The sequence below is a fragment of the Sphaerodactylus townsendi genome, linkage group LG06 (genome assembly GCF_021028975.2).
Source record: "Sphaerodactylus townsendi isolate TG3544 linkage group LG06, MPM_Stown_v2.3, whole genome shotgun sequence".
NCBI lineage: Eukaryota > Metazoa > Chordata > Lepidosauria > Squamata > Sphaerodactylidae > Sphaerodactylus > Sphaerodactylus townsendi.
Genome location: NC_059430.1, coordinates 97,596,146 through 97,619,059, shown reverse-complemented (window position 1 = coordinate 97,619,059; position 22,914 = coordinate 97,596,146). Strand labels below are relative to the sequence as shown.

Below are 22,914 nucleotides of genomic sequence, written 5' to 3'. Positions count from 1 at the left end.
AGGATGTCCACCATTTCATTCGGTGCTCTACAGCAACGCATTCATTATTGTCTGGCCATTGCAGGAGAGCCCCTTTTTCTTTGTCTAATTTTGTGTTTTGAAATGCAAAGCTATGCAAGTGCAGCCAATCAGATTGTGGGGTTCATTTCTTCGCAGCTGGGAAGTGTTTCCGTGTGAAGGCGTGAAAGCAACCCGAATTGTTTCCATGGGTCCAATCACTTCCTGAGCACATACAAAGCATACATGCAACGGAAAAACAAAAACAGGTTCATTTATAACGACTGCAACTTGTTATAAATTGGCTGTGTGGAATCCACCTAAACTGAATTACTGCTGCGTTTTAAATATTTAAACTTTTAAATTTACATTTTAATTTAATGGGGTTTTGTTTATATACTGTATGTGGAATCCATGTTGTACACCGCCCAGAGCCCTTTGGGGATTGGGCGGTATAGAAATCAAATAAATAAATAAATAAATAAATAAATAAAAAGCCACACTGCAGGCAGAACTTCAACAGGCAAACCTTCTCAAACCAGCTTTCCAGTGGGGAAAGCCATTGCCTATCCTGCATGCTTATTAATTTACTTCATTTATACTCTGATTTTCTCCCCAGTGCAGACCCAAAGCATTCTTCCCTCATTCATTTTATCCTCACAACAACCCTGCAAGGTGGGTTAGGGCGAGAGTATGTGACTCACCCAAGGTCATCCAGCAAGAGGGGAAGTTGAACCTGGGCCTCCTTAATCCTAGTTGAACAGCTGAGCCACACTGACGGTGTTAGATGCCAGAGGAGAAACGTGGCCACCATTCCTCTATCCACTAGTCTTCTCATAGGCACATCTCCACAGAGCAGGTTTTTCTCCTAATTAAAATGAAGCCTGCATCTTTGCCACCATTCTTCTACTCTCACCCTGCATTTCCAGTGCTCTCCCCATTTTTCACCTATTCCTGGCATTTATAATGCAAGCTCTTTTGGGCAGAGACCTGTCATTTTCACTCAGGTTCTGTTGTAAAAGCACCGCGTACAGAGATTCTATAGAGATCCTAAGGCGGGAAAAAAACCCTAATTCAAACAATGTGCTCCTCTCCCACATACTATCAGGGGCTCCAGAACGGGGCGAACACCCAAACTGGGTAGCACCAAACTTGTCACCTGGAGCAGTCAGCTCTAAGAACATAAGAACAAGCCAGCTGGATCAGACCAGAGTCCATCTAGTCCAGCTCTCTGCTACTCGCAGTGGCCCACCAGGTGCCTTTGGGAGCTCACAGGCAGGATGTGAAAGCAATGGCCTTCTGTGGCTGTTGCTCCCGAGCACCTGGTCTGTTAAGGCATTTGCAATCTCAGATCAAAGAGGATCAAGATTGGTAGCCATAAATCGACTTCTCCTCCATAAATCTGTCCAAGCCCCTTTTAAAGCTATCCAGGTTAGTGGCCATCACCACCTCCTGTGGCAGCATATTCCAAACACCAATCACATGTTGCGTGAAGAAGTGTTTCCTTTTATTAGTCCTAATTCTTCCCCCCAGCATTTTCAATGAATGCCCCCTGGTTCTAGTATTGTGAGAAAGAGAGAAAAATTTCTCTCTGTCAACATTTTCTATCCCATGCATAATTTTATAGACTTCAATCATATCCCCCCTCAGCCGTCTCCTCTCCAAACTAAAGAGTCCCAAACGCTGCAGCCTCTCCTCATAGGGAAGGTGCTCCAGTCCCTCAATCATCCTTGTTGCCCTTCTCTGCACTTTTTCTATCTCCTCAATATCCTTTTTGAGATGTGGCGACCAGAACTGGACACAGTACTCCAAGTGCGGTCGCACCACTGCTTTATATAAGGGCATGACAATCTTTGCAGTTTTATTATCAATTCCTTTCCTAATGATCCCCAGCATAGAGCTTGCCTTTTTCACAGCTGCCATGCATTGAGTTGACATTCCCATGGAACTATCAACTAAGACGCCCAAATCCCTTTCCTGGTCTGTGACTGATAGCACTGACCCCTGTAGCGTGTATGTGAAGTTTGGATTTTTTGCTCTCAAAGGCCAAGTGCCATCTGCAGAGAAAAAGTGAGATCTCTCATCCTGGCCTGGGACAAGAGGAGAGAGGAGAAGGGGTACACCTCAATTGCCAAGCCGACCTTTGGGGATCAGCTCCTGCTGCCTCCTTTCTGTTCTTCTGCAGCCAGGCTGGCTGCCAAACCAGCCCAGTGAAACTCTACTCTGATTTTTCTCCTCCTCCTCCCCCTTCCCGCCTTTGCCACTCGCAAAAAAGGATTCCTTTCCCCTTGCACAACCTCAAAAAAAACCACACCTACATTACTCAGTTCAGTAGAGAAGGAGGCAGCTCACGGCAATACAAGGACCCCGCGATCTTTAAGTGCTTCTTTTGCCTGGATAGGAGAGAAAGTTTCATGGCATAAGCCCTCCAGCGAGGGGACTCGGACCTCTGGGGCAATTCTCTGCTGCTCTTCTAGGTGAGGCTGGCAAGTTCTGGGGGAAGGCCAAAGAAGGTTCTGAGTTGGTAAGTGGCATTTTCACGTTTTACTAGTGTTAAAAAAGGACTTTGGCAACTAGCTACCCTGCTGGACAGACGGACAGTCAGAGATTTATTTATATTTGAAACAAACTAGTACAAAGTAACCTGACATGCACTTAACGACTGCAAATGTTTCCTATAAACGCACTGTTAAAATGATTAATATATCATAAACAGTAAGCGGATCTGAATTGTTTCGGCAAAACAGCGTTCAATTGATGTGTTTTTGATGCACACGGACACTGTCTGGATCCAATTTCTCGCTGCAGCTCCACTCGAACTGGAAGAAACTTTTGCCATCGGTTTGCCAAGCAGCAAATTCACCCCATCTGGTCGATGTTATCTCAACGACAGCACAGACATTTTTGATGCATGTTACAGGGAAGAATCTGTTTCCTTCTTTAAGTTGTTCTGCTCACCTTAGCTGCTGGCGGGTTTTGTGTACTGGAAATCTGAAAAGAACAAACAGGGCCGTCAAGGGGTAGAGGGAAAAGGTTAAGGCAGAAATATTTCGTATAATTTCAGGAGTTTGTAATGTTGCTGGTGACTTCACTTTGTTTTGGCATGATTCAGCCCAAGTCAGCATGTTTAAGTACTTTTGATTTCAGAGAACATGAAGTTTTAAAACTTTTACATTGTTCTCTCTCTCTCTCTCTCTCTCTCTCTCTCTCTCTCTCTCTCTCTCTTTCTTAGCTAGGGAAGATGGTGAGTTGATCACCGGTATATCTTGGGAATATATTTCCTTACAAAGGAAAGTGGTAGTGACTGGTACTATTTAGGGAGTGGAAAAAAAACACAAAGGTCCTTATGAAGCGATGGAATCTGTTTTGTTTTGTTTTCAGAGTTCTGTGGCAGACGTGCTCTTGAAATACAGGATACTTACTATGTTCTTTGAGACAAAGGTTGGGATTTCTGAAATCAGTGTGTGAGACAGCGAGAGATCATAGGGAAGTCTAATATTCATATGTACACATACACTAATATATACTTAGAAAAGAGGGGAAATGCTTGGTGATTCTGTGAATTTATGCATGGTTGTTGATGTGCATGCTTTATTTATTTTTTCTATGTATGTGTACCATATGTTTGATACCTGGCAATGGAGTCCATGAATAACTCTGCTGAAAAGTTGAACATGTGGAACTACCATATAATGAGTCAGACCCATAGTCTAGCAAGGTCAGTTGTCTCTAGTCTGACTGGCAGGCTAGAGACAGGCTCCTCGGGTTCTCAGTTGGAAGTCTTTCACATCTCCTCCTATCTAAACCTTTTAACTGCAGATGCCGAGGATTGAGTCTGGGAACTTCTGCATGCAAAGTTGCAGCCCCATCCTAAATACATTGAGCATTCCACCAATTCACGCCCACCAGTCATTGTTTCATGCCATAGTCACCATGTGAAATTTGCGTGAACCTGTCCTTCAAGATTCTTGCATTTATATTTTGATTATTTATTGACTTCACATAGACCTCACCTTTATCCCCAATGGGGACCCAAAGCAGCTTATATCATTCTTCTGTCCTCTATTAGATCTTCACAATAACCCTGTGAGGTAGGTTAGGCAGAGAATGTGGGATTGGCCCTAGGCTGTCCAGCAAGCTTCCATGGCAGAGTTGGGATTTGAACCTGGGTGTCCCAGATGCAAGTCTGACAGTCTAACTCAGAAGTCCCCAGCTTGGTGCTCATTGGTGCCATGGCATGCACCAGCACCTTTCCTGGCACCCACCATGTGTTTTTAGAAAGTGGGTGGGGCCTAATGGGGCTTTTGGTCAACAAGGCTTCTGATTGGCCATCGAAGATTTGATTGGCTGTGCAGATTTTTAAAAATGTTGGTTTGGCAGCAGCTGCCACCACAGCACAAGCATTTCAATGAAGGTGAGTTTCAACAGTCATTTTGTGGCTGGCTATACCTCCTCGATCAGGCATTTTATGGGTGTGCCCACCACACTAGAATTTGAAAGGAGCCCGCAGGCTCAGAAAGGTTGAGGACTCCTGATCTAACCACTACACCACACTGAATATCTCAATATTTGGATATCCATTTCCAAAATGTAAGATTTGGGGGCTGATCTTACCTGGAAGGCTCACTCATTGCCTGGCAGCCTCATGGCCCCAATCCTAGATGTACGGGCCCTTTTATTATTGGCAGTGAGGAAAAGCAGGCTCTGTCTGTGGTCAAGGGCATTCTCTTATTTTCCCACGTAGAGGGCCTGAACACAAACCAGAGCCCACTTTACTAGTGGATGGGCCATTTAACTTACTTGCAAATGTCCTGGAGGGCTGCGGCCCTCAAGAGCCACTAGGGGTCAGGAACAAGCATCACTGCGCCCCAGCCTCTCAACCAGTGCCTCACGGACCACTTGGCTTTTCAGAACCAAAGTTGACCAGCTGCCACTTCCAATGATGCCACTGGCTTGTGGGAGGAGCCAGAAGGTGAGCCAAGGCCAGTGCTGATACTGCTTGGATAAATGGCCATGCTCCCCTACGGCCTTGCAGCTTGTTTCCTCACAAGGCTCACTCTGTTAGGCCTGGTTTAGAGACATTTCAGGTCCACCAGGGCTCACAGCATGCTTCCAAATAGGGGAGCAACAAGAAGCAGCGCACCATTGGAAACAAGTGCTCTTGTTACTCCCTTTGCAAAGGGAATAACCCTGCTGGATCCTACCAAAGCTCCATCTAGCTTCCAATAGTAGCAGGACAGATTTATTTTTATTTTATTCAGTTTATAGACCGCCCTTCCCCTTGCTGGGTTAGGGCGGATTCCAACATTAAGTAATAGCAAGGAAATCAACAAAACATTCTCATTCAGTTCTCAGCACCATTAATCTCCAATAGGGTTAATAACAGTTACATTATTTCTCATAAATCATCAATCACACCAGGCATTAAAGGGGAGAAAAGGGGAAAAGAGAAAGAAGGGAAAGGGGGAGAGGGCTGCTAGATAGATACCGTTGCTGCCTGAATCATAAGGCCATGTGAAACTGTACCAAGTGCTGCAGGGCCCAGGACAAAGCGTTCCACCAGGCTGGGGACAGAATTGAAAAAGGCCCAGCCTTGGTTGAGGACAGCCGCAGACCCCCAGGTAGTTGTGATTAGCTAAGTATAAAGTTATTTGAGGAACATATATGGAGGCGCCAGACCAGTTAGACTTTTAAAGGTGAGTACCAGAACCTTAAACCTGATTCGGTACTCCATCCAAATCAGGACTTTAAAGAAATAGACTTCAAGACATGCACCAACATGGCCCTGAGTGTGGCAGCTATCCTTCATCACCTGGTACCCAAAGGTCAATAGCCTTTGCACATGGAAGCTCCATTTTCCTCCTTCCTTTAGTTTAAACCTTTGGAATGCTCTAGTTAGCAGCCATCAGCGTGTGACAGAAACTCATAAGTTAATGATGTGTGATGTGTTGTGTAACAAAGAACTTCCTCTCATTGATCCGGAAATTGCAATCAGCTTCATTTGGGTGAAGGAGGAGTTGCAGAGGATGCTGAGGAAATTCTGATGTGTGCTCAGTGATCTAGTTCGTTTTTGCCCTGTTCTAGAACGTGTACTGTGGCTCACTTACTGAAGGCATCTACAGCAATTTATTATTTGAATTCCTCTCTTCTCTGCCTCCAGACACTATGTCTAACTTAGGCCCTGCCTTGAGTCTCACCCCATCCCCTTTACCCCTCTTTGACACAAACACTCATCCATAGATCTACGGGAAGAACATGGTTATCCTAAGGAGTGAAGCTATATTAACTGTAAATCGACAAGCAGAGCTTGTCTTTCATTTTTTAGTTTTGAGATGCTTTAAAATTAGTTGTAATAGAACAGCCTGGCTGAGCCTGAGCTTGTCCAAGTTTGGAAGCTAAGAAGGGTTTGCCAAAATTACTGCTTGGATGGGAGGCCACCCAGGAAGATGGGAGGTGCTTTGGGGTGGAAGGCACTGGCAAAGACACCTCTGCTCCTTTCTTTGCTTGAATGTCTTGTGTTTGGGGTCACCAAAAGTCAACTGCAACTTGGCAGCATGTTATTCATTAGCAGCTGTAGAGCAGATGCTATGAATATGCGCAAAGCACTGCATAAATGCAAAACTTTCTCATTACGGATAGGGGGCTGAGAGAAGATACATTGGGGTGGTAGAACTAAATGGGTTAGGATTTTGAGTAAGCATATTGTTTGTAAGGTCTGTGTTACAAGAGAAATGTAGCATGTGAATTCGCTTGATCAATTATTAATGGTGATGCTTCAGTAAGGAATTTATCATCTCATGTAGCATTTCATTTGAAAACTACTTTATAAACTGTTTTATTTACTTACTCCATTTATACCCAACTTTGTTGCCCAATGGGGACCCAAGGTGGCTTACTTCATTCTCCTATCCTCCATATTTATCTTCAAAACAATCCAGTGAGGTAAGTTAGACTGAGAGGGCTGAGCATGTGTGACTGACCCAAAGTCACACTGGGGAGATATCCCCACTGCCGATTAATCCTGGGATACTCACCTGAAATATCCAGGTTTCACGAAGTACTCCCCACAGCTGAACTGCCAAATACAGATTCATTGCGGTTCTGGCACTCCCCCGCCCCTTATCCCGTGTTTTTCCCAAACCTACATGAATGTGAACCTTAAAAAAAAACACGTCTCCAATCCAGATCGGTGGGGAGGTTCGGGGGTCTAATGTGGTTTCAAATTTCCCGCCATAGAGAGTGACGCAAATGCCTTCCAGCCAATTAGAGTGCAGTGGACTGTGCACGATGCACACGCAGCCTTTTTGTTTGTTTCGCTCGGCTTTTTCTGTTTCGCTCGGCTGAGGCTATCGTTGGAACGTATGCACAAGAGAACCGCTCTAACGTGGGCACAAGAGAATGGGAACCAGTCAAACGTGGGCACAAGAGGTCAATCAGAAAAAAGCTGCATATCGCTCGTACGCGTTTATGTGCTCACGTTACCATGTACTGTCGTGACAAAAAAAGGTCTCACCCCTACATGGCACGACAGCCAATCAGGATAGACCTCCAAGCTGATCGTGTGTAAGTGGGGATTGTCACATTCTTTGAAATCGAGATAGGCATAGATGCCTTCACTAAAAACATGCTGCAGTGGGGAGGTTGAAACCTTGATGAAAAGGTGCAGTTTATTTTGAAACCTGGTTATATCTGTATTTAATTTTCTGTGGGGGTTCAACCAGTGAGTTTCCATTTAAGAGCAGGGCTTCAAACCTGGGTCTATCAGATCTCTGTCTGACACTCGAACCATGCAGGATGTTTACGGACTTCCTTACATTTTGTCCTCCTCACAGTGTGGTTTCTCACACATTGAGAAAAGTGACATGCCCAACTTTCCAGAAAGAACCTCTGGAAAGGGTCAAGACTTGCATTTGGGTCTCTGATCCAAGCTCCATTCTCTAGGCTCTGGGCCTCACTATGGGCTGTTCAGGCCATCACTGTGGCTTCGAACCCCTATAAGATGCAACAACCCAAGCATAAAATGACTGGCAGATGGGTTCAGACTGCTGCAGCATTTATGAGGTTAATTCCACTTTCGCCATTAGACTGAAAGCTCACCTCCAATGTACTCCCTAACCAGTGAACTCCTATTGAAGGACTGCCTGGAACACAGGGAAAGCAGAGTTAAAAACCCAGGGTTTTGATTAGAGTAGAAAATGTTTGGATGTTTCTCTGTTTAAAGAAGCAATGTGTTTGGATGCTGGATATTTAGAAAGGGTAGACAAGTTGTTTAGGTATTAAGTCTGGCTATCGCTTACAAGAAATGCCAATTAAGAGCACTGCTGTCGACTTTTAAAAAACCCCGCTCCTGTGTTTTTAACAGCAGCTTAACAGGCAGCATTTCCCTACATGTCTCCGAGACTGAAAAAATTTCTGCTGCCAAATTTCTGTTTTTTCAAATGCAAAGGAAAAGGACCAGGTTTTAAAATGTGCAAGTTGGCAACCCCTCTGTGGGATATTCCTAGAATGGCAGTTTAAAATTCAGGAATACAGCAGGCCCACGAATAGTGAGGATTAAATCCAAGTGATAGTATTTAGGACAAGATGGCCAATATTTTTTTTCCCATAGCAGCTCCTGTGCCTGGTCCTTGAAAGCCACCTGATCTGCAGACATTCACATCCATTTATTCTTGTATTCATTCTGAGAAAATCTTTCACCTGCTGGTTTCTGCTGCACAAGCTGCTTTTTCTTTTCTTTTGGTCAGCTGGCAACTCAATGGAAGGGTCAGCGCTTCTCAGGAATTCAGTCTGATCCAACTCCTTTGCAAGTCTATTGCTGCATCTCTAAGAACCCTCACCTGGGGGTAAATAATAGACGTAAGGAGACCTTCTTAGGATTCCTCTGGGCATACATAAGTGCCATCGAGCCACAACCAACTTATGGTGATCCCAGAAACAGGAGCTCAGCGCAAGGGAGAAGCAGAGGGTGTTTTTTTTTCCATTGCCTCCTTCTGCAGAGTCTTCCTTGGTGGTCTCCCTTCCAAGCAGCTTCTGGGATCTGATGAGATGTGGCTCCACGAGGCCACCTTCCTTCCCAGCACTGGTTCCTATGCCCAGTGCATTGGAATGCAGAGGACTTGGTGGCTGCCTTTCCAGCTCTGTGTAGAGTTGCCAGCCTCCAGGTGGAGCCTGGCGGTCTCCCAGAATTACAGCTCATCTCCGGACTACAGAGATCAGTTCCCGCAGAGAGAATGGCAGCCTGGGAGGGTGGACTGCATGGTAGTATACTCTACCAGTCTCTCCTCTCCCCAAACCACACCTTCCCCAGGCTCAAACCCCAAATCTTCAGGAATTTCCAAATGCAGAGCTGGTAACCCTAGCTATGTGTTACAGCAGAATGGATTTTTTTCTGGTACTCTGCTCTTTGAAAGCCGATGGGAAATGAGTTAGTAAGAGCTGGTGTAGTGTAGCAGCTAACAGGGTGAGTTGTCGTCTAGGAGGTACTTTTGTGTGGGCACTCAAACATGGATCTGTCTGATCCATTCCACTAGCGGAGGCACTTTCCTCCAGCAGGAGGGTTCTTCCACTAGAGCTAAGCACCTCAGCTAAGGGAGTCTCCAATCTGCAACATGACGATATTAAATTTATTTACTTATCTAGATTATTTATATATGCCACCGTACATGGTATGGCAGCAAATTCTCTATGGCTGTGGTGGCGAACCTATGGCACTCCAGATGTGCATGGACTACAATTGGCCATGCTGGCAGGGGCTGATGGGAATTGTAGTCCATGAACATCTGGAGTACCATAGGTTCGCCACCACTGCTCTATGGGGTTCCTAATTGGATTGGGGCATGGAATAGGTTGAAAGGGTGCAGTGACATTTTCTTTATAAAATCCTCAGTATACTCCACTCTACCCCCTACGCAGCCTTGTGCCTTGAAACAGACCAACATGGATTGGAAACACTGGCCTCGTGTCGTACATTCAAATTTGGGGCCAGAATATGTTTCAACCGTGAAGAATCTGACCTTACATTCCAGGCTTTCTCTACTCTCCATTCTTCCAAGTGGTGGTCCAGAACTGAAACCAAGCTCAATGACCTGGGGATTCCTGTTGATGATTTGTCAATGTTAACAGAGCAAGAGGTCTTCAGAGTCATTAAGGAAAGACTTTTCAACAGAGAATTCCAACAGATGTTGGAGGCCGCCAACAAATCCTGTTCCCCAGTGTTTCTGGAAATCCCCTTTGTTAGATTAACAGTTGCCATATATCTTTATCTATTGATTGAGGCTCGGTAGAGCACTTAGTCTTGCCAGGTGTAATGCTCTACCTCCCTCCCTCCAACAAGGACGCCGTCTTGGGCTCCCATATAAAGATAGGAAATGCCCAGGTGAACTGGACGTGTGTGGAATCTGTATAAGATATGTTGTTATATTGTCCTTTCTATGTTCTAAATAGGGAGAAGTATATAACCCCACTCTTGTGTGAAAGGGAAGGGACTACTGACAAACGGAAGATTATACTTCTCCTAAACCAGGGGTCTTCAAACTATGACCCTCCAGATGTTCAGGAACTACAATTCCCATCAGCCCTGCTACTTGGCCATGTTGGCAGAGGTTGATGGGAATTGTAGTTCCTGAACATCTGGAGGGCCATAGTTTGAAGACCTCTGTCCTAAACAGTCATTCCTACGAGGTGTTGGAAGCTGTGGTCAAATTTTTAAACAGTGTAATTTTAAATCGTTCTAAATTGTGTTAACTGGAAGGTTGTGATGTTATCTTTTTCTTTCTATTTATATGCCACTAAAGGTATTTGATTTGATTTGATCTGCCACCATTCTCCTGACACAGCCAGAGCCAAAGCGTGATGTAGTGCCAGGGTGGTATAGTGAATAAGAGCAGGTGAGCTATAATCTGGAGAACCAGGTTTCATTCCTCACTCCTCCACATGAGCGGAGGACTCTTATCTGGTGATCTGGATTTTTAGAAACTCTCTCAGCCCCACCTACCTCACAAGTCTGTTGTGAGGAAAGGAAGGGAAAGGAGTCTGTAAGCCACCTTGAGTCTTCTTATAAAAGAGAAAGGCAGGGTATAAATCCAAACTCTTCTTTTTCAGTGGTAACAATAATGTTTTAGGTTGTCCTATCGTGTTCTGGCTGGGCTTTTAATGCTGGGCTTTCAAAATCATCAATTACATTTATGGCACTTTACAACATCTCAACCAAGTTCTCTGGAGAGGCAGCATGGAAATTGGCAAAATAAACAAAAAAAATAATTGCAATAATTGAAACACACAAATTAAAACAGGAAATCAAAGCAGAAAACAAAAACACATACATACACCTTTATTGCCATCAAAAATATAAACCATTTGTAAGAATTAAAAGGAAACACAATTGATATAAAAACACATAAAGACCAATTACGCACAAGGTGTTTGCTGCAAGGTGGAGGCAAATGTCCACAGCAGCAAGATTTCTTGTAAACATGTATTTCCTCCAACCCTGCTTTCACTTTTCACTCACTCCGCAACAAGCAAATCCACTTATAGCATGATTTTAATTTTGCTTTGCTGCCAGAGCAGGACAGATTTGTCAGTGGGCACAGCTTTGCCTCGGGCCTTCTCCCTCCACGCCCAGTCAGCTTGCCTAGTCTTACCCCCACCCCACCCCCCCACACACACACTTCCATGTGCTCCTTTGCATGCTTCCCCCTCGCTCTCCTCTCTGTTGCCGACTACTTCCAACTTCTTGTCCTGACCTATCATTTCTATTGCCATGGCCTCCCCGCTCCTGCATATCTTTAGATCTTTAGATTTAAAAAAATTTACATTACATAACCATATCAATAGATCGATAAATCAACACTATCACTAAAAATGTAAAAATAAGAAGAAGAGCAGTCCGAACACCCAATTTGCACCTGCATTTGATCAACAAACTGGGATGTCTCCAGCCTTGTAGTTTTATACACAAGCAATCAGTGATTCCTGACCACACCAGGAAAAGCCTGTCAGTCTTGATGCTTGGGTTTACAGCATATCGGGAGACGGACATTCGTGAACCTGGGGAGCTTAGCAAACCACAGTTCTTGTTGTCCTTTTGCAGTTTTGCAGTTGACATGCCACCATTACTCACCCCTTACTTCCCACCATAAAAGACAATCAGTGTTCCAATGCCATATTCAGTGGTGGGATTCAGCCGGTTCACACCACTTCGGCAGAACCGGTTGTTAAAATAGGGCTTGTAAACAACCAGTTGTTAAATTATTTGAATCCCACCACCAGAACCGGTTAAATTATTTGAATCCCACCACTGGCCGTATTCAAGACTTTTCTTTAATAGTTCACCTTTTTATGTCAATATATTGATCTATCAATAGATTGATAGATCGATCTATTAATAAGATTAAAGATAAAAATTACAGATTGTATTTTAAATTAAAGCATTCGTGCGCTATAGAGAACTGTGAATCATCACTCCCCTCCCCCAAACGCAAGCAAAAAGCCAACTGATGGGTAATGCCTGCCCTGCTGCAAATAGGGTGGTGGATAAGAATGCCGAACATGCCCCATAACAAAGAATACCTGGCCAATTCTCTTTGAAGTCATGGGACTGTGCGTAATTGGCCAAGAGGAACTCTATTCAAACTGCTCCATAAGCTCTTTTAAATAGTTTGGGTCTGACAGCGTCAACAGAAGCCCCCGAGAGTTAGTGCCTGCCTATTCCACAACAGTGGGGAAGCGAAATAAAAGGCTGGGGGCAGTGGCGTTCCTGCCTAGGGACAGGGGGTACCCTATGTCCCCGGGCGCCCCCCATTTGGTCACATGGGGGGGCGCCAACATTTCAGGGTTGTTTGCGGGTTTTTAAATTTTAAAGTGTTTTTTCACGTTCCGGCCTGCAGGGGGCGCACTTTTAAGGCTAGTGGCACCAAAATTTCAGGGTACCATCCAGAGACTGTCCTGATGACACCACCCAAGTTTGGTGATGTTTGGTTCAGGGGGAGCAAAGTTATGGGCCCCCAAATGGGGTGCCCCCATCCCCATTGTTTTCAATGGGAGCTAACAGGAGATGGGGAGCTACCCATTTGAGGGACCATAACTTTGGTCCCCCTGAACATAACTTCACCAAACTTGGGTAGCATCATACGAATAGTTAACAGATGATACCCTGAAAATTTGGTGTCACTAGCTTTAAAAATACACCCCTTCCAGGCACCCCAAGAAATTTGCCCAAGATTCTTTGTTTTGCAGTGACTTTGCTCCATTGTAGCCAATGGGGAATTTCTGAGTGTGTAGGCAGGCTGCACATTTTTGAAGATAGAGGCACCAGACTTTCAGGGTGGCTCCAGGAGGGGTTCCTGGTAATAGCATCCAGGTTTGGTGGCCGCCCATACTCCGGGCGGGGGGGCGGGCGCCAAACTCAGGTTTTGTCCCCGGGCGCCAGTTTGCCTAGGTACGCCCCTGGCTGGGGGTATAACCTACCAAAAGTTGCCAACTTCCAGGCGAGGCCTAGATGTCTCCTGGAATTACAACTAACCTCCAGAGATAGATTCCCTTGAAGGAAATGGCAGCTTCAGAGGGTAGACTATATGGAATTGCATCTCTGCTGAGCTCCTTTCCCTCCTCAAACCTTCCCCTCCTCAGGTTCAACCCCAAAATCTTCCGGAATTTCCCAACCCAAAGTTGGCAACTTTAAACAGACCAGATCCTTGAGAGTGCGAAGTCTGTTTAGAGACCCTGTTGCAAGGAAAGCAGCTGTCACACAGATCTATACTGAGAGAAATACTTGTCCTGGCCTGCTTTACAGGATTGTTGTGAAGGGAATGAAAAGACAACGCTCTCCATCCCACCACTCAGCTCAGCAAAGTGTAAAGCCTTCCTTTCTTCCTTGCAGTGGCTCTTCGACGGTGGAAGGGTTCCAATTTTGCTGAGCAAAGTGGGGAGATGCAGGTCAGTTTGCCTAAAGTGGTTTGAACACGAACAGCACTTCTAAAAATTCCAAGCCTTATTGATACTACTTACTGTAACTCTTGATGGTATAGTGGTTAAGAGCAGTCGACTCTAATCTGAAGAACCAGGTTTACCTCCCCATTCCTCAAGAAGCCTGCTGTGTTATCTTGGGCAATCACAGTTTTCTCAGAACTCTCTCAGCCACACAGAAGCCGGCAATGACAAAGCACATCTGAACATCTCTTGCCTTACTTGCAGCCCTCCAGATTTTCATGAACTACAATTCCCATCAGCCCTTGCCAGTATAGCCAAAGCTCATGTTGGGAAGGACTGATGGGAACTGTAGTTCATGAACATCTGGAGGCTCGCGAGTTTGACACCCCTGCATGGGATTGCCAGAATTCAGCTGTGACTTGACAGCAAACATGAACACACACACACCTCTTTATAGTTTTTGAGATCTCCTTAGGGAGTGCCTTTCAAATTTGACCCTATTGAGACAGGTAGCAAGCTATAAAAGGGGAAGGAAAGGAATCAAAACATTTTGGTACGGGAAACATTTCTGCAGGGAGCAGTGGTGTATTTTTTTAGTCTGGCTTTGCCTTCATTGTCTTTTTCTGTTTTGTTTTTAACATAGCAAGGAGTCAGATTGCGGGGGCGGGATTTAGGCTCCGAATTCAAAGCACAATTTGTGACATTTGCACTGCAGATGCAAAGTTTTGCCAAAGTTCACTGTGATATTTCAATTTGACTCCAGCAAAAACTGGAGAAGTTCTCTGCAGGCTGGTGCCAACATGCCCTTGGCTTCCCGGTGATCGTGGTGAGCAAATCACAGTTGCCTGTAAGAATATTTGCATAATTCTTTCCCCAGTACAGGTTGCATGAATGCAAATTCAGTCATGTTGCAACTAATGAACATTTTGTTCCATTCATGTGGACCCAAGAAATGCAAAAGTAGGTTATGATTGCAGCCCTGACTAATACAATATTGGAAAGTGACCCAGTACTTTCCTATCATATATTTCGTCTAATTAACTTAAAGATGCTGTTTGTCCGCTTCCCAGCCTACGCCCTGTGCTGTGCATTTAACAGTGGCCTAATTGGCAAACATTAATGGGTGAGAATGCTTGTCTCTATACTTTGAAAAGCACCGCTTGCAATTTCCTGCCAACCAAATGTGGAAAATTGGGTAGAGTGCCAGACTAGGATCTGGGGGACCTGGGTTCTGCCATGAAAGCTTGCTGGGTGAACTTCGGCATCTCAGCCTAGCCTAGCCTACCTTACAGGGTTGTTGTGGTAAAGATAAAACAAAAGAGAGGACAACGATGTCATAAACCATTTTGGGTCTCCATTGGGAAGAAAAATCGGATTGACATACTTTAATAAAGAAATATAAAATCATAAGGAAAGAGATCGAAGACTTGTTCTCTGCTACTCTTAAAGGTGAGCTGATCTAATGGGCTTACGTTAGAGGAGGGCAGATTTTGGTTGAACATAAAGACAAACCTTCCTACTGGTGAGAGCAGTTGTTAAATATCGGATGTCTTCATTAAGCAGAAGCATTCTTGCTTAATTGTGCTGGCCACAAAGAATCTCATGAAGGAATTATTGTCAAGGGAGCATGGCCTTTTATTGCTTCAAAAGGACAGAAGCATCCTGGGAAAATAGATCAGTATATTAAGATGTGGGATCTGATTAAATTAGTTAAACAAACAATACATAAAAGATTTAAGGATCTAACTAATGTGGCTAGATCTTGATTTCAAATATTGTGGTAGATAGCGTCTGAAGTAGGAAAGTTTAGAGTGATATGATTACATGTGGTTTAAAGTGTGCATACTATGTTTAGATCATGTGTAATTTTTTTATATGGCAGTGGTAGATATGGCTCAATGTGCCAATTATTAATCAAGTTCTTGTCTAATAATGCAAAGAATTAAACTTTAGCATGAACTGTTCTGCTTTTCATCTCCGTGTTAAAAAAGTAATTTCCTTTCCCTGGTTCTGCGCTCAGGGTGTTCAGTGGACTAGTTCTCACTGAGGTAGTACACAATTGTAGGTGTGGGTAAATGTGCAATGAATCCCCCTTTATTTTATATATATATTTAAATCTCCCTGCACATAGAAAACTGGCATATAACCTAACCTTTTCCCAGAGATGTGCAGGAGGGCATTTTTGTATTCAGTTGTACAGTCAGAAGAGGTACAGCCCAGATGTCGATTTTTCCACCTCAGCAAGGACTTTGGCTTCCCTGGGGGTGGAATGAGTCAGGATGAATTAAAGAGTAGAGAATGCGTGGCCTTTCCCCACCTTTTCCCAACCCTGTTACAGACATAATGGATTTTTTTCCCATTCATATTACTCATAGAAGATACACACTCAGCATTACCTCACAAAGTAATGTGATCATGTGCGAAATGGTACTGATTTGTATGCAAAAGTGATAGATAGTGTTATGAAATGGTTAATGTCAGTGGTGGGATTCAAATAATTTAACAACTGGTTCCGGTGGAGGGATTCAAATAATTTAACTGGTTTCTTACAAACACCATTTTAACAACCGGTTCTGCTGAAGCGGTGCGAACCTGCTGAATCGTTAGAGTGTCAGACAAGGATCTGGGCAATCCAGGTTTGAATCCCCTCTCTGCCCTGGAATCTTCCTGGGTAACTGTGAGCTAATCACACATGCACTCTGCCTCACCTACTTCGCAAAGTGGCCGTTGTGAAGTTATAGTAAAGGGGAATTATAGAAGCCATGTGGAGAGAAAGACAGGATATAAACCAAATAAATAAATAAGTGTTAAAGCTTGCCACTGCTTTTTTTTTAACCTAGCAGATGTATTTTTCTTGCCATATAGATGTGGGTGGAGGCTGCTCCTGTTGAATTTTCACCTGTCCGGCTGTTCTTAAGGACCAAATTGTTCCACTCCTAGAAAAGGAGCCATTCTCTGGCATCCCCAAACAAGCCATAATACTGAAGTCGTAAAACTGGGATAAACCATAGAACAAAGCAGACCAGTGAATCTCAAATGAGATGGGATGTTCCTTGGAGAGTAATAGGTGTTTTCCTCACGGCCAGTATATCCTGGGATAGGGAAGTGAACCATCCCGGTTTGGCCATGACTTTCGCAGGGCTTCTGGGTCTCAATCGGGCCCACCCCGCGAGATTTACCTTATCCTGCGGCTTTCAAAAACGATAAAATTGGTGGTTCTTTTGAAAAAGCCTGCATCAATCTGCTCCCATACAAATACTGCAAGAGATGGGTCGGTTTATATTTCCACCCTTGCTGCCTGCTCTCCCCGCCCCTTAGCTGCAGCCAATCAGAACATTGGAAAAACGGAATATACATAGTAAACTAAATAAACATATGTAAACTATGTAAATGACGTAAACGTTCATGTGGAAAATGAAAATAAACCACGGGCTCGTGCATAATTCACTGGAGTTCTTCCTCCTGGCCTGAATGCGCTGGCGGGCAGCTGTGCGAAGGGAGAAACTGGGATAAAAACACCCTGGAATATATGATCCCAGGTCAATCCCAGGAAATTTTGTCCATGGGGAAAACACCATCATCTGTTCAGAACAACATCCATGTGTCAGGAAGAAGAGAAGGGGATGGGAGCGAGGTGTTTCAGGACAAGGGAGCTCATGCAGTTTACAGTTCCTAACTAACATAGGACCAACCAACTGAGCAGGACTTCCACTCAATGAGAGCAAACTAACACATTACAAACATCAGAGGTGGGAGCCATTGTAATAGTTTTAGTAAATATACCACATGGTGTTTTGTTCCAGGGAACTCTGTGGTTCTTCAGAAAGGTCTCGCAGGTTCAGAAATGAGACCTGGCTGACAGACTATTGCTGATGCTTCCTACCACTGATTATTTTCCGACTAAATGTGAACTCACATTGAGGGAAGAGGAAGGCTGAGCTGCAGCCTCAGGTCGCACGTGGCAACAGCGAGTTATGACAGGCTCAGCCAAAAGTCTGCAGGAACAGACTCTGCATCCCAATCCCCGATTCGAAAAAAGGGCTCCAAAATCTGCTGCACCACCCAGCATTTCATCAAGGCGATACAGCAAAGGACTCCCTTGGCCAGAGACGTTTTGCAAATATGAAAATCGAGCCAAGCAGTGCCACTCCAAGAAAAAGATATGTCGACTGTGGTCTAGTGAATGCTCTGTTTCCAAAGCAAATCAGACATGAATCATCAACTACCTGTGGAATCTCAGCTGGGGGGAGCCAGGCAGGGTAGAGTTAAGAGGAAACCAGCCCTACCCACTCGATGCATTCCAAGGATATGAAAAGTGCCAGTCAAGAGCTTCCAAAGCCCTTGATTAAAGCACAGAAAGCAGCCCTATGAAATTTTAACAAGCTTGCTTAACACAGGAACTTTCTCTGGCATCCCCAAACAAGCCATAATACTGAAGTCGTAAACCAGAGTTGGATCAGATGAGGGGATGGATTTAGTGTGGCCGAGTGGCCAGAAAAAGATAGGCCAGACTGCACTTCTGCTGTAAACAGCATCCCCAAGTGCAAAAACAAAACACTTCCCCCCCCTCCCCAAATCTGCAAGCGACATTTTCCAGAGGATTGCAGTAAACACAAGTGGTTGTTCTTGTTTGTCCATCCAGCACTTGTTAAAGATGTGAGTTCAGAGGCTGGTTGAGAAACTGGCAAACCCAGACCCAGAGGGTGACCAGATGCAAAGGAGACCTTGACCTCTGCCCCTTTCAGGAGCCACTTATGGAGAAATGACATGTTACAGATGCTGAGCTTCCCTCTCAAGCCAAGCAATGATTATTTCCATAATTCTAAAAATTAACTTTCTCCCGATTATATATCTTGTGTCTGCTAGGGTTGCCAGCTCTGCCTTTAAAACATTTCTGGGGATTTGGGGGAGCAGCCTGAGGAAGGTGGGTTTGGGGGAGCAGAGGGACCTCAGCAGCAATGTGGAGTCCGTGTTGTATTGCAATGAATTACCAGAATAAATAATAGGTCGGGCATGCAGGTGAATTGTTTCGTACAACTTTATTAAACAACAAATGAATTTACACTAAATATAGGAAGAGCAAACTTTACGCCTCTGCCTGGGTGTCTGTTCAGTCTATCTGTGTCTGTGTGTTTGCCTCTCTCCTTTTTTTCGGTAGAAGAAACGAAAGACCTTTCCAGAAGCTCAGGTGATTCTAGGCATATGACTTCAGCAGTTAACTCTTGCTTGACTGCATGAAGCAGGCACTTGTAAAATCACTTTGTGCATCTGCTGTTTTCTCTAGGGGGACAGGTCTCTGGAGATCAGTAATATTTCTAGGAGATTGCCGGGCCCCCACCTGGAAACTGGCAACCCTCTGAGGCTCACCTGCCCATAGCAAAGCAAATCGCCAATTGCTTTGGTACCTCAGATTTTTGCACCCTGTTTAGGAATGAAAAAACAAGGGATATTTTGTCCAGCACTCATAGGCCACAATATATGACTGGTTGGCTGCATTATGCAGACCTGTGTTGTGAAAGGAACCTAAAATTGTGCTAGCCATCTGTGCTGCAGCATCACATGCCTATTTGCTTCTTCAAACAATCACCTCTCCTCCACAGAAAGGAGCCAATCCTGCCTTTCCCCCACCTTAATTTTATTTATTTATTTTTATTTATCCATCCATTCTCTGCCTTTTCCCCCCAGTAGGAACCTAAAGCTTTCGTGTTCCCCTCTCTTTCATTTGATCTTTCCAATGCTTTCTGAGGTCAGTTGGGCTGAGAGCATATGACTGGACTAAGCAAGCTTTCATGGCATTGAGTGGATTTTAATTTGGGTCTCCAAAATCCTAGTCCGGTACTCTAATCACTACACCACATTGGCTCTCAGAAGAGTCTTTAGAACTCATTCAGCTACAGTTGCTTTATTCTAGACAACTGCCAGGCATAAGGCATGCAAGTTCCCAAGATTTTGTGACTGGCCCCAGCACCTCAATATAGTCATTTTGTTGACTGCTAGTTTTTAAAATTACAAAAATATCCACAGGTCAGCAAGAATGGAGACTCCTACTCTGCATCTTAGTTTTCCAATCCAGACCATCATCCTAGAGGGATACAAATCATTATTTGACCTTTCTTAATTTTGCTTTGTGGTTCACTTGCTGATTGATGCCAGCCAAATACCTGAACCCCTGATACTTTACACTGACTCTTTCATTAGCTGTTTTGAGCTCCTATTTGGGGAGGAATGGAAGGAGTGTGCAAATGTTTTTAAAGTGTTCCAGAGGTGGGATCCAGCAGGTTCTCACAGGTTCCCGAGAGTAGGTTACTAATTATTTGTGTGTGCCGAGAGGGGGTTACTAATTGGTGATTTTGCCACGTGATTTTGGCCTTAGTTATGCCCCTCCTCCGGTCCTCAGCAGTAGCGCGCAGAACTTGAAGCAGTCTAGCAGGAGGTGTATCAGCGTGCGTGGCAGCCTGCGCCTGCATGCATTCGTTTCCCACCCAAGGACCGGCGCAGCAGCTGTGTCCTTGCCACAGCCCCGCCCAGGAATGCCCCGCCCCTGGAATGCCTGGCCCCGCACCTGTCGTGCCCCGCCCAGCCCCATTGGCGCTACACCACTGTTTGAATCCCACCACCATCAGAACCTGTTAGTAAAATTTTTGGATCCCACCACTGTATAAACCCATAAAGTTTTGTATGTGAGCATTTTTGTATTCTGCTGCAGCCATGGTAGTAAGTCCTCTGACACTGACTGGTAGTACTAGTGTAGGGACATACAACAGCCAGTAGCTGAATTCAGCAGTTTCCAGTCCATATTCTGTGACTGAAAAGAAAGTGGTCAATTTGGCTGGGGCCTGGAGAGCTCTCATTACCACTGATCTCCAAACAGAGACCAGCTTCCATGGAGGAAATGGCTTCTTTGGAGGGTGACCTGGAGGGTAACATGCTACACTGATGTCCTTCCCTACCCCAACTATCTTCTCCAGGCTTCACCCCAAATCTCCAGGAATTTCCACACCTGGAATCAGCAACCCTATATTCAGGCATGGGGGAGAGAATATCCCATACCTTTAACAAAGAGTTATTGTGTGGAAATAGGCAGTTGGCTTGTGAGTTTAAATAACATCACTTGCTAAATAACCCCTCATTAAACCTCTTTTAAAGAGACAGAAATTTTTTAAATCTCCAAGCAGTTTGTAACCGTCTTCAGGTATAGCGGCAGCTTTCCATTAGGGAGTCTTTGAAACCACAGTTGATTTCATTTTCTAGTACAAGTTTCCCCTTCGAATCAGTCTTCATTTAAGTAACAGCGACATTGCATTATTACTCAATCAGATTTCATTATTGAATAATGTTGCAGAGGACCAACAGTGCTTACCGAGGATAAATCTTCCTATTTATTCTTACTCTATATCCGTGTTGGCGAACCTTTGGCACTCCAGATGTTATGGACTACAATTCCCATCAGCCCCTTCCAGCATGGCCAATTGGCCATGCTGGCGAAATAAGTGTAATCCTGGAAGTAAAATTCTCCTACTCTATATCAACTTCACTTTCTGCTCATTGATACTGCCATGCAGCCAAATCTCATTGGCTACTAGATGACATCATCTGTTGTCAGGATGAAGGCGACAGATTTTGAAACAATAAAAATGGACTGTGAATAGTAGTGTTTTAGTGCAATACAAGTATAGTTGTGTCATTTGGAAAACATTTTGGGGCCTGGTAATGCTCACTGGGAAACCAGCTCAGTCCAGACTGAAACCCTACTCAAAAATGAGATGCAGGTTTGGAAGATGGAAGAAAAGAACATGAAACTTAGAAAAAGTTGCCAAGTAAGCAATGGCTTGTGAAAAAGGAAACAGAAAAGGACGGGTTAGTAGAGACCATACTTTTTGGGATGAAGCATCAGTCTTGAACTAGATCAAAACAAGGTGAACTAGACAGGAAGCAAAGAAAATTCACCATAATTAAGATCCAGAAGTAGTGGATGCTGTTGACAGAGGAAAAGAGGAGTGTAAGGATGTTTAATCAAGAGACAAGAAAGGCTAAAAGAAGTGGGACAAAGTAGGCAATGGCCTGACAGGCAGGGACTTAAGAAAGGATAGCAGAGACAGGGTGTTACAGAGGGAGGAGCCAAGAAGGAAATCCGGCTGGAAGAAAGCTGGAAAGTAGATATAGGACAAAGGTTAGTATCACAGGCCTCCCATCAAAACAGACACACCAACACCCTTTATGCAGGCTCCCTTGTTTCTTCTCTTGATAATTACTGCCTGTTTGCCCGTAAGTGCTACCTGTTTGCCAGTAAATGCTGCCTGTTTGCCTGTAATGCTTGCCTGTGCAATGAGGAAAACGGAGCAGCTACCACAGTTCATGTCACCCTCTCCATCTGGACTGGAACCAGGCCCAAGTGAAAGGGCAAAACTGTGGAGAGGAAGGCCCAGTGATGGCAACTTGCCCCAAACCCCTCAGTCCCTGAAGCCCACGCTGGCTGAAAACATACACCACTGGCAGCAAACAATTGGGCAGGCAAGAGAAGATTTGGAACCACAGTCCAGGATGCTAAGTGGGGCTAAAGTTGGAAGGTTTAGAAAATCTCTCCTCTGCAGCTACTCTTGTTCTTGGAGCCGTGTGACCTACATGGGATTTTAAAAGCCAAATGTAAGTGCAGGGGGTGGTCTGAATTCCTGGTATTGATTTTAACAAGCTAGCCAGTTCTGTGGCATCAAGCTTAAAGACTTTCTTGAAGTGGTTTCTCTCCTGGTTGCTGAGCATTCCTGACTGAGTGGCAGATGCTGAATTTGAATTGGGGTGTGGCAAACGGAAGCCTTCTCCTCACCTCCATTCGTATTCAATCTTTCCTGGTTACCTAATGAAGCTTCAAACAGCCAGGGAGGCTGTCAGAGAGAAATGATTGCTTAATGATTAGCTGTTTCTAGTCACCAGCCCACATTAATATTGTGACACCAGCATTTTTTGAAAGACCAGATTAGATGCCCTAATTTT

At 44.5% G+C, this 22,914-nt stretch overlaps 1 protein-coding gene across 1 annotated transcript in view; it reads left to right on the top strand.

Moving 5' to 3' along the window:
• Nucleotides 1–2,332: 2,332 nt before the first annotated feature.
• The window catches only part of GJB3 (gap junction protein beta 3), a 33,947-nt gene continuing 13,365 nt past the window's right edge, over nt 2,333–22,914 (top strand). The window contains exon 1 of the mRNA XM_048501404.1: nt 2,333–2,521. The gene's annotated coding sequence lies outside the window, so the exon portion shown is untranslated. The remainder of the gene's footprint in view (nt 2,522–22,914) is intronic.